Source organism: Lagenorhynchus albirostris, chromosome 17, assembly GCF_949774975.1.
Source record: "Lagenorhynchus albirostris chromosome 17, mLagAlb1.1, whole genome shotgun sequence".
Taxonomy (NCBI): Eukaryota; Metazoa; Chordata; class Mammalia; order Artiodactyla; family Delphinidae; genus Lagenorhynchus; species Lagenorhynchus albirostris.
The window spans coordinates 43,808,694-43,820,877 of NC_083111.1; the positions used below are offsets into that span (position 1 = coordinate 43,808,694).

Sequence of the window (12,184 nt, forward strand, 5' to 3'; positions counted from 1 at the left end):
ATAATCTTTTTACGCTGGGCCTTTTGGCTAGGAGAGGGAGTCAATGGCAGGAAGGAAGGGTCAAATGATATTACATATCTTATTGTGTTTTCTATTATGTTTCAGTATTTACCGTTCTTCCAGGAGGTGATCATTCTCCATTCTAGAAATCCTTTTGATGATTATTTTGTTGCTTTTTCCAGATAAATAGAAATGTACATAGGGATGTGGATGTGGGGTGTGCAGAAAGGCGGCTAGGCCCCCAGCTCTAAGATCATGGAAACCTAAACATCATACAACTAAAGTCAAGCTGTGTCCATGCTAACTGAAAGGGGCAGAGCTGTGCACAATCCCAAACAAAAGGTCATGCAAATGTATTTTTCATTGGCTTTGCAGAACTTTCAGTGCATTTAAAAAAAAAGTTTCTGGAGCAAAGTGAGTAACGTGGAGAGGGGCTGAAGATGCAGTTTTAGGGAATGACTAGGAGCATTCAACAGACAGGGTGAGACTTGTGAAGTTTATTCTCGGAGTGAGAAAACCATTCAGTGGTTTTTAGTAATTCTGCGGTTATGAACTGATCTGTGTTTTCAGAAGATCCCTTTTGTTGCTGAGTAGAGGATACATTTAGGGGACTGGGTGTGTGAGTACAGAGGCCTGGAGACTGGTTTGGGGGGGTGTTTCTCTGCGATCCAGGCTACACTGGGGATGGGGAAGAGGGTGGGTTTGGAGGTGGGATTGACAGAACTTCCTGGTATGGGCAGTAAGGGAAAGGGAGGAATCAAAGATGACTCCTACTTTTCAACTTGAGTATATATGGTCTGCATCCTTACTGGGGTGAGAGAGTCTAGGGTCAGGAGATGGGAACACACCTTGGAGAAGACTCGACAGATTTTTTTTTTAAATTAATTTACTTATTTTTATATTTATTTTTGGCTGTGTTGGGTCTTCGTTTCTGTGCGAGGGCTTTCTCTAGTTGTGGCAAGCGGGGGCCACTCTTCATGGCGGTGCGCGGGCCTCTCACTATCGCGGCCTCTCTTGTTGCAGAGCACAGGCTCCAGACGCGCAGGCTCAGTAGTTGTGGCTCACGGGCCCAGTTGCTCTGCGGCATGTGGGATCTTCCCAGACCGGGGCTCGAACCCGTGTCCCCTGCATTGGCAGGCGGATTCTCAACCACTGCGCCACCAGAGAAGCCCCTCGATTGATTTAAGTGGCTTAGCATAGTTGCTAGGAGTGTGGCTCTGAGGCCGGAGACCGTAGTTTGAAACCTGACCCTGCCATGTGTGAAATGTGATAACATTGGGCTAGTTACGGACGTTTGTGTGGCTTAGTTTCCCCCTCTGAATACAGGGGTGATCGTAGTTATCTACCTCGTGGGATTGTTGTGATTAAATATGTTAGTGTACGAAAAATGCTTCGAATGGGGTGTGGCCCATAATAAGGGCTCAATGTATTTCACTGTTTTACTCACTGTTCTTGATATATTAAAATGGAGAGATTAAAAAGGTAGTTTGATATGTGAACCAGACATCTGGGCGGAGGTAAATTTGAGGACATAAGCTTCAAAATGGTATTTACGTTAGGGAGATAGTAAAGAGACTTTTCCTGAAGGAGCCCTGACATGAGAGGCCAGGAGGAGGAGCCTGAGAAGAGCTGGAAGTGAAGTAAATGCAAAGCCGGGAGGTGCTTTGTGTCCATCATCTCCCACCACCATTGCTTCTAGTAGATACCAAGGCATTGTATCATCCTGGGGTTCGGGACCTTGTCAGACTGAGACATGACTTCTGCTGTAACATTGCTCATTCTCTCTGTTCTCAATAACCCTGTTACCCTGATGAATTCCTCCAGAAAGATAATGAATTCCATTAATATTAAATTAATATCTCTCTGCCTTCCTTCCCCTGAGTTAAAAGACTGTATAACCTCTAAATACAATGTTTGATTGACGTTTAAAAATAAGTTACCTTTCACTGTTTCCAGTAGCAGGATTCCCTTTCTAAGTAATTGAGGTTAGCAAAGAAGTTTTAAATGATTCAGATACAGTTGTGTCTGAATCAAATAGTCACACTGCCTGCCTTTTTCTAATTGCCAGAGATTAAGCTGGGTGGTGAACTGTCTGACAGTATAGGCTTAATTTACCTGACCTCGGAGTCTTACTGGTACTCAAGACCTTACAATAGTAATTGTTTTGTAATGACCTGGATATTAATTCCAGTGCATTTGCAGTTTCTCTGATATTTCATATATTTGAAAGAAGTGAATGAATAGTTTGTAATTACTTTTAGGACTACCTATTGATCATTTAAATTGCATGGTTAAAAAGATACAGAAGGATCAATATTCATTCATGTGAGTGAATCTTTTTTTAACTTTCTTCTTACATTTTCCTTTCATATGTTTTGATCTCTCTCTCTCTTTTTTTTTTTTTGGCGGTACGCGGGCCTCTCACTGTTGTGGCCTCTCCCGTTGCGGAGCACAGGCTCCGGACGCGCAGGCTCAGCGGCCATGGCTCACGGGCCCAGCCGCTCCGCGGCATGTGGGATCTTCCCGGACCGGGGCACGAACCCGTGTCCCCTGCATCGGCAAGCGGACTCTCAACCACTGTGCCACCAGGGAAGCCCTGATCTCTTTTTAAAAAGAACTTTGTAGGTCAAACATCATCATGGCTGACAAACCTTTCTATATTTAACATACATGAGGATACAACTAAATAGTCCTTGAAATGGGTACAATCAGTTGCTTTGAATTGTGCTTGAAAGTTATGGTATATAACAATTTTTTTGTTTTGTTTTGTTTTTTTGCGGCTTGCGGGATTTTAGTTCCCTGACCAGGGATAGAACCCGTGCCCTCGGCAGTGAAAGCGCGGAGCCCTAACCACTGGACATCCAGGGAATTCCCGGTGTATAGAAATTTTAAGTTGATATCTTTTTGGAATGGTGGTAGTCATCTCAAGGTTTTATCCAGAAGGACAGAGCAGGAGTGTATCTCACTTTTCCATGTGATCTTTTCCTAAAATGATCTGGTAGAAGAAAGTCAGATCCCTATGATTTATATTAAAATGGGGCATAGAGGAGAATCCACTGGGATAAAGAAAAAAATATAAAGAGTTCTCTTTTTAAAAACACCTATCTCTTCAACATTTGTATTTTTATGTAATTTATATACAAAAAATTGTAATATATATTTATAATTTACAAATAAACATATTTATGTAATCAAAAATTGACTATGCTAGGAAAGACTGGGAGCTGTCATAGATGGGAGGAAACAAAGGAGATACAACTACATGCAGTACAAGACCCTGGATTAGATTCTGGAATGGAAAAAGGACGTGAGGGGGCAAAGAGAAACAGGTAAAATTCAAATAAGTAGATTTCATGAAATTTTATTTGTGAAATTTTAATGGACTGGCAAGGAACTGTAACAGGAAGTGTCAGAGCCAAACATAATGCCAAACAGATCATCCAAATTAATTTCTGATTCATTTTGTAGCAAAATTGTCATTCAGGGGCTTCCCTGGTGGCACAGTGGTTGAGAGTCCGCCTGCCAATGCAGGAGACACGGGTTCGAGCCCTGGTCTGGGAAGATCCCACGTGCCGTGGAGCAGCTGGGCCTGTGAGCCACAATTACTGAGCCTGTGCGTCTGGAGCCTGTGCTCCGCAACAAGAGAGGCCGCGATAGTGAGAGGCCTGCGCACCGCGATGAAGGGTGGCCCCCGCTTGCCACAACTAGAGAAAGCCCTCGCACAGAAACGAAGACCCAACACAGCCATAAATAAATACATTTGGAAAAAAAAAAAGTTAAAAAAAAAATTGTCATTCAAGCCAAACTTACTTTATTCACCTGCCCTAGGGAGGAAATGGCCATAAAAATAATGAAGAATTTGTTTACTGTATATAGGAACCTGGTTTAGGATAAAAACACTACTGCATTTATTGGAGAAATGATGGTCTTTATAGTCAGCGGTTCTGGGTGAAATCAAGAAGAGAAAAACAGATAACTTCATCAGAGAAGGTATCCATATGACCAATAAGCACATGAACATATTCTCCACATTATTAGTTGTAAAAGAAATGCAAATTACAAGCACAGTAGTGAATCACTCCACCCCTTCAAAACGGCAACATGAACAGAACTGACAGTGCCACTTGTTGATACGGCTTTGGAACCACTGGATTTCTCAAGCTACAGCTGGGAGTGTAAATCGTTCAACCACTTTGGGAAAACCAAAGCTATATAGATATACATCCACCCTATGGCCCAGCAGTTTCACTCCTAGGTACGTACCCTACAGTAAATGAATGCTTGTGTCCATCATTAGCCATGTATAAAAATGGCCACGGTCGCTTTATTCATAATAGCGAAAAACTGGAAACAGTCCAGATTTCCACCAGTGGTAGAATGGACAGAAGCGAAGAGATGAAACAATCCAAACAGAATGAGTGCTGGAGATTCATTATACTTCTGTGTATGTTTGAAAGTTTTGGTAATACAGACTAAGAAACAGGAGGGAAAAGAAGATCGGCTGAGGCTTTCCATGTGGCTCTTGGCACCACATTGGGAAAGGCCCAGGCTGCCTACCTGCTGTCTGTTCACATACCCTCAAACCAGCGGGGCACTTGGTCTGCAGAGCTTGTCCACTTGTGCGTGACATGCCAATGTCTTGAGGAAATAGACATACCTATGCGACAGCCGGGAGAGCGGAGCCACAGGACCATCCTGGCCCTTTATTTTCATCCTTCTACCCTCCCATCCTTCCATCCTGTCATCTCTTTAGCTTTTTTCTTTTTTAAAAAATATTTATTTATTTGGTTGCGCCAGGTCTTGGTCGTGGCATGTGGGCTCTTTTAGTTGCGGCAGGCGGGATCTAGTTCCCTGACCAGGGATCGAACCCGGGCCCCCTGCATTGGGAGCACAGAGTCTTAATCACTGGACCACCAGGGAAGTCCCATCTCTTTATCTTTTAAGTCACATGGCTCAAAAGGTTACATATTCTACACCTTGACAACATCTTATTTTTTTACAAGGATAATTCAATGAATATTTATTTTCAAGATCTTTTTACAAAGATGGAGGTGTAAGAAGACCACTAGGGACGGTGAAGTAATTTGCTTAATCAAGACCAGCTGTTACCATCCCTAGATCTGAAAGAGAGATGGGAGGCAGTGGCTGCTAGAGCTGGGAATGAGCATCATACAGAGTTGAACTCCTTATAAGGAGCCATGCTACCTTTTTGGTCCGGGGCCAACCGAGGCAGCCTCACAGCAGGGGCCAGCCTCTTCCTCTCTCTGATCCCTTGTCTGGACTCCTCATTGAGTGAACTCAGCTAACGCCACAGGGTAAGGGAGCCTGTTGATGGCCCATACCTGTGTGCCTGCTAGGGCAGATAACTGGATGGTGAGAGTGGGTTTGGAAAGACAAATGGAAGACATCTGGTAGAATCATTCACCTCCTTATCCAGTGTTCCACTTAACCAAACTTGGTGGACATTTCCCCACTTTGCTTACAAGAAAACCATTAAAAAAAAACAACACTTTACTAAGTGACTTTTTAAAAATTAGATACATTAAGCCTGTAGAATTCCTTATGTTTGAGTTTGCCAGCGACTGAGCAGGAACTAAACTAGCACAGGTGTCCAGTGCTGCTTCTCTGATGATGCATTTTGTTGTTGTTTGCATTTCAGTGGTTTTGAAATTAGGATGTGATTTACAATTTAACATAGATTTAGTATTAGTATCTTTTTTTTTTTTTTTTTTTTTTTGCGGTACTCGGGCCTCTCACTGTTGTGGGCTCTCCCGTTGCGGAGCACAGGCTCCGGACGCGCAGGCCCAGCGGCCATGGCTCACGGGCCCAGCCGCTCCACGGCATGTGGGATCTTCCCGGACCGGGGCACGAACCCACGTCTCCTGCATTGGCAGGCGGACTCTCAACCACTGCGCCACTAGGGAAGCCCAGGATCATTTTTTTTTTACTTCAAATCTTTATTTTGAAAAAATTCAAACCTTTCAGAAAAGTTTGCTATACAGTGAACACCTATCTTGCTGTTTTCATTAACAATAATTTGGAGTTCCTCATTCTTTATAGGATTACCTCTTATTAAATATTGATTAAGTGTAAAACAATGTTTATAAAATAAGCTGAGTAATTGTAAGTACTTGTGCACCCACAACTTGATTTGAGGAATTGAACTTTACCTTAACTTTCGAAAGAGCCCCTCTGATCTTGGAGATAGCTGCCGCTCTTCTGAACTGTTTATCATTCTTTTGCTTTTCTGTATAAACTTACCACGTATATTTGGATCACTCAGTGATCTATTGTTTAAGTTTCACGTGGTTGAACTTTATATTGTGGATTCACACAGTACGCCTTCTTCTGAGACCTGCTTTTTCAACTTTACTGTGTTAATGAAAAAATTATTCAGATGCTTGATAAAGATGATAAGGAAGACTTTATTCAAGATTGGCTACTGTAGTGGGGGCCTTGCAGTAGGGGAGAAAAATCGAGCTCAATTCCCCCTCCAAAAAGGACAGGTGGGGTTTATAGCCAAGGAGCAGGGTGGAGGTCAGCGAATGGAAAATCACTAAGAGGAAACATCAAGGCTGGGGGATTCTTGCTAAAGGCAGACCAGGGTGATATGCTATTGAGGGTGAAAAATAAGGAATTTGACCAGATATCAGAGTCATTGGATACCAAGAGTGAGGTATACTAACTCCGTAGGATTCTTGCCAAAACTTGACTAAGTGGGCCAAGGATAGAGCCTAAGGTGTTTGGTCAGAAGAGGGAGTCTTTGTTATGTGTCTGCGTCTAATTGGGAAAACCTGTATGCTTCCAGCACCCAGTTGTAAGGGAATCTGGGAAATTTAGATTTTAGCTTTCTAGCCTCTGCAGAATAGGAAGGCACTTCAGAAGGTGGGAATGAAAGCTTGGTGCCAGTTCACCACCTCTCCTGCAAATACGTGTAGTATATGGTAGGGCTAACCTACCTTCTTTTTCAGAAATCTGCTTGAGCACCACATGACCAGTTGTCAGGAAATACTGCCGTATATCTCTGACTGTTAAATTTGTTGATTAGCTGAGGGAGAAGCAACATCTTTACATGTTGTATTTTGGACATCTTTTTTTTTTTTGAAAAACGACTTTATTGCGCTATACTTTGTATGCTGTAAAACCTACCTATTTAAAATGTACAACTTCATGATTTTTAGTAAGTTTATAGAGATGTGAAATCTTTAAAAAGTCTAATTAAAACTTATGCCTTTCCAATTGTGCAAGTCTTCTTTAGTGTCCAGCAGTAATGTTTCCAGAATTGTTCCAAATAGATCATGAATATTTTTTATTAAATTTATTTTATTTCCTTCTCTTAAGGTCTAGTCACACATCTTGGTTCTCCAGTGACCATAATTACAAAAAATGTAAATACTCCTTATTGGTTTTTCTGTTTCTGTTTTTAAATTTATTTATGTATGTATGTATGTTTGGCTGCGTTGGGTCTTCGTTGCTGCACGTGGGCTTTCTCTTGTTGCAGCGAGCAGGGGCTACTCTTCCTTGAGGTGCGCGGGCTTCTCATTGCAGTGTCTTCTCTTGTTGCAGAGCACGGGCTCTAGGTACGTGGGCTTCAGTTGTTGTGGTGTGTGGGCTTCAGTAGATGTGGCACGTGGGCTCAGTAGTTGTGGTTCGCAGGTTCTAGAGCACAGGCTCAGTAGTTGTGGCGCACAGGCTTAGTTGCTCCACGGCATGTGGGATCTTCCCGGACCAGGGCTTGAACACGTGTCCCCTGCATTGGCAGGCGGATTCTTAACCACTGCGCCAAGAGGGAAGTCCAGGTTTTTCTGTTTTTATATAAGCAACCTTTATGAGACTTAATTATGTCAGTATAAATTTCTCAATATGAGAGTAGCTGGCAGGAGCTAATTTCCTTATCTTAGAAAGTGAGGAGTTAACAGAGATTCTCTGAACTTGACATTTTCCATATATTACTTAACTAACTAATCCTTTGTAACTTATAGTTTAAATCTTAACACCTGACAACATGTATGAACCTTGAAAATATTATTCTAAATGAGATAAGCCAGACACAGAAGGCTGCATATTGTATGATTCCATTTATATGACATGTACAGTATAGGCAGATCTAAAGAGATAGAAAGTACCTTAATGGTTGCCAGGGGCTGGAGGGTGGGGGGGAATGGGGAGTGACTTCTAAGGGTATAGAGGGGTTTTTTTTTTTGGGAGAATGAAAATATTCTGGAATTAGTGGTGATGGCTGTGCAACTTTGTGACTAAAAAACCCACTGAATTATATATATGCTTTTTCAAAGGGTGCATTTTATAGAATGTGAATTATATCTTAATACAGAAAATTTATGAGGGGAAAAAAAGACCCAGCCCAAATAACCACATCCTCCCATAAATTCTTTTTTGTTTCTCTTGGCTGAAAATATTGTCCCCTCTGAACTCCCCTAGCTTGTCATCTGTTATCTGCTATTGAATTCTTCCATCCCTTCCTAGTAGATGCTGAGCATCTGAGAGCAAAGATTATGTCCTCTTAATCTCTGCAGCCTCACATTTTTATCCCATGTTACACACCTATTTAGTATTCATGAAATAAATTTGGGGTTTAAGAATAAAGTTGTAAATTAGCAAGTTACAAGAAACCCCTCTTCTATCTGAATTTACTTCAATAAAAAGTTATAAGTAATTGCCACACAAATAACAAACAGTATATTAGAGCTTTGCTTCTATTTTAGGGGAATAAAATTAGTGCCTTATGCTTATTCTTCCCCAAGCTTTCAACTTCAGAACGTGAGGCCCCATAGGAGGGACTTACCTGGGTTTTGTGTTTACCCCCGCAGGGGTTGAGGGCTTTTGTATTTTGCTCTCAGTAGCTCATATTGTTGCTGTGAGTTCACCTGAAAATAGTTCTCCTCTAGACTTAATGGTGAAACTATACCCCAAATACTGTTTGTTTTCATGAGCCAAAAACATGGCCGAAAATTGAGCCATAAGAATGACTCGTGACTAGGCAAGTATGATGTGAGAGCATTAATCAGGTGCTAGTTATCTATCTAGCTACCAGTTTTATGGGAAGGACACAAACCCAAGGAAGTGTTAAGGAAGAGGAGAATTAGAAATAGATTATTTTAACAAAGGCATTTCAGGGAACTCCTTTATATGCGTATTCTATTTCAGTGATTAATTGACTAAGTATCAGGAAATGCTTTCTAATTATGCCTTTGTGGCCTGTGGTGTAGCTTTTCTTTGGAACCTTTTCAAATTAGAACTGAGTCATTAAGCCAGGAATTTAATTTAGGAAACAACTTGCCCACAGTGTGCTCTGACTTTGGTTGGTGGAGCTGCTGTGCAAAGAATAAGTAAAGGATATTCCTGTCACTGACCAGTACTTTACCGATTGTAAACGTTCCTGTATTGTTAGTAGGACCAGTTACTCATTCGCCTGTTGACATAATTATGAAAGAAATGAATTTTCATTCCTCAGAGTAACTCTCATGTTCACCATGGTACGCCGCACACTACTTCAGAGGAGCTGACTTGTGCTCTAGGTTGCTAGGAGATACAAGGTTCATTAACCTGTTTTATCTTCTCTGCTCTGTGTTTTTATTTGATTTACGCTTTGATCCTACCTAAACTATTTGACATGCTTGTGATATATTCAGTCTGTTCAGTGTGGTTGGTGTAGTCATTTATAGGACTAGAATTTTGAAAATTTCCTCATCTCAAATTAACATTTTTTCTGTGGTATCTCATTGTGAGTGGTGATAGGATACTTTATGACTTTCATTTTATTTGTGCCTTTTAAATTTCTCCTGAGATTTATATTCTTTGAAAAAGATGGAAATTTTAAAAATTTTAATGATTATGTGAGATTTTGTTCTGGAGTGGTTTTCTTTTTTTTTCCAGAATAGGACATAAAATTATTCAAGATTTTAGTGTTTTATTCTGTATTAATATTTTATATTAATAAAGGTTTTATTGGTATGCCTAATATTAATATAAAAGATAATTTATATAAATTTTATTATAACATAAATATTAATGTAACCATTATATTTATATATTTTTTTCTTTTTAAAAATATTTATTTATTTATATTTGCTGCATTGGGTCTTCGTTTCTGTGTGAGGGCTTTCTCTAGTTGCGGCAAGTGGGGACCACTCTTTATCGCAGTGCGCGGGCCTCTCACTGTCGCGGCCTCTCTTGTTGTGGAGCACAGGCTCCAGATGCGCAGGCTTAGTAATTGTGGCTCACGGGCCCAGTTGCTCCGCGGCATGTGGGATCCTCCCAGACCAGGACTCGAACCCGTGTCCCCTGCATCGGCAGGCAGACTCTCAACCACTGTGCCACCAGGGAAGCCCTATATTTTTATTTTTAAATAAAGCCTTAGATTCTTTTGTTTGCTTGTTTCTCTCTCTGTCTCTCTATTTCTCTTAAGATCTATGAGGGAGTCAAAGAGTATCCTCTAATGGGCTACCTTTTATAAAACTCATTTTTTCTCATTATAAAATAGGCTTGTACAGAATTTGGAAACCGTCAAAGTAAGACAAAGAAAATAATAAATTTCTGCCTGAGTTCAATCAAGTTTTAGCGATTACTACAAGTTCTGATAGGCTTTGCACATAACAAAGAATGTCCACTCCTTTTAGGGAGGCTCTCTGGTTTCCCAGGACTTTGACCTCCACTACTGCATTTCCTTTACCTCCTTCGCAGCTGGGTAGCATGGTGGCTAAGAGCATTGCCTCTGGAGTTAAACTTCTGGGGTAGAATAGCTCATCCACCACTTGCCAGCTGGGCAACCTTGGGCAGGTTACTTGCCCGGCAAAAATACTATGAGGCATACGTGAAATGTCCTTGTTGGTACCTCTTCCCTCATAATAAGGGAAGGTGAGTTCATTTAGCATTAAAATTATAAAGTAAACTATAAAATATATATGTATCCTGAGAGAAATCATGCTCTTTTAAGTACTGACTAGTATTAATTATCTCTTATAACCTTCTCTTATAACCTTCTTTTTTTCTGAGAGTCAAATTTTTACTCCTTTAGTAAAAGTCATCAACTTTATTATAAATGTACTGCATTAAATCTAGAGACCATTTTAAGGAAGCTTCATTTTTTTTAAGGTGCCAAATGGTCTTTGTTGATATATATACATCTGACACAGAAAGTACTTTGACCTTATGATTCTGTTCGTAAACCTGCTTAAAATATCCTCTCATCTCCGAAGCTGAGGATATAGTGTGGGTGGCTCTAGAACTGGAATGCTTTCCTTTGGAGAAATACCTGTAGCAAGCGACAGCCTAGGTTGGTTCATTTGGTCAGTATTTAAAAGCTTAAGTAGAAGCAGCATCGTATAGCAGAGAGAGCCAAAACTTTGAATCATAAGAGCTGGATTAGTCATAGTTTAGCCTTTTGATGCAAATGCTATCTCAGCAAGTTACATAACCTCTGAGCCCTGGTTTCATAATCCATTCACTGGGCACAGTAACATCTACCTCAGAGTAATGAAGACTCAATGAGGTATCTGTGAAAATACCTTGGAAACTGTCAGCACTATACAGATACTTTACTGCAAGGGTTTTTGTACTGTCTTAGCCTGATTATAACTCTACACGTTACCTTCAGAAACCCAGATATACTGTACTTCTAATCAGAATAAGTCTTCAGTTTGTACCTACTGTGAAACAGGCTTTGTACTAGAGCTGCTCTATTCAACAAAGATAGGATACAAGCACACAAGTAATTTTAAATTTCCTAGTAGCCTCATTTAAAAAGGTAACAACAAACAGGTGATTAACTTTAATAATGTATTTAACTCAGTATATCTCAAATATTATTTCAGCTTGTAATCAGTATAAAAATCATTAATGGGATTTTTTTGTTTCTGATACTAAGTCCTTGAAATGAGGAGTACATTTCAATCTTACGGCACATCTCAATGCAGATTGACCACAGTACAAGTGCTCAGCGCGCACATGCGGCATCTGTCACCTTCTCGGTGTTGAGTTCGCAGTAGTGAACGAGACACAGCAGCAGCTCCTTTTCTTCAGGAAGGTTCCTCTAGCAGAGACAGACAGTACACGAATGAGCTAGATAGTAGGGAAACATGCCGTAAAGAAAATACAGCGGCCACGTGGGCATGACTGGGAGGGTCACATTAGCTAGGATGGCCAGGGAAGATCTTGGAGGTGTTGA

The 12,184-nt window shown here is 40.8% G+C and overlaps 1 protein-coding gene across 4 annotated transcripts in view; it reads left to right on the top strand.

Moving 5' to 3' along the window:
- The window catches only part of LAPTM4B (lysosomal protein transmembrane 4 beta), a 68,262-nt gene that overhangs the window by 22,134 nt on the left and 33,944 nt on the right, over positions 1 to 12,184 (top strand). The gene's annotated exons all lie outside the window — the stretch shown is intronic.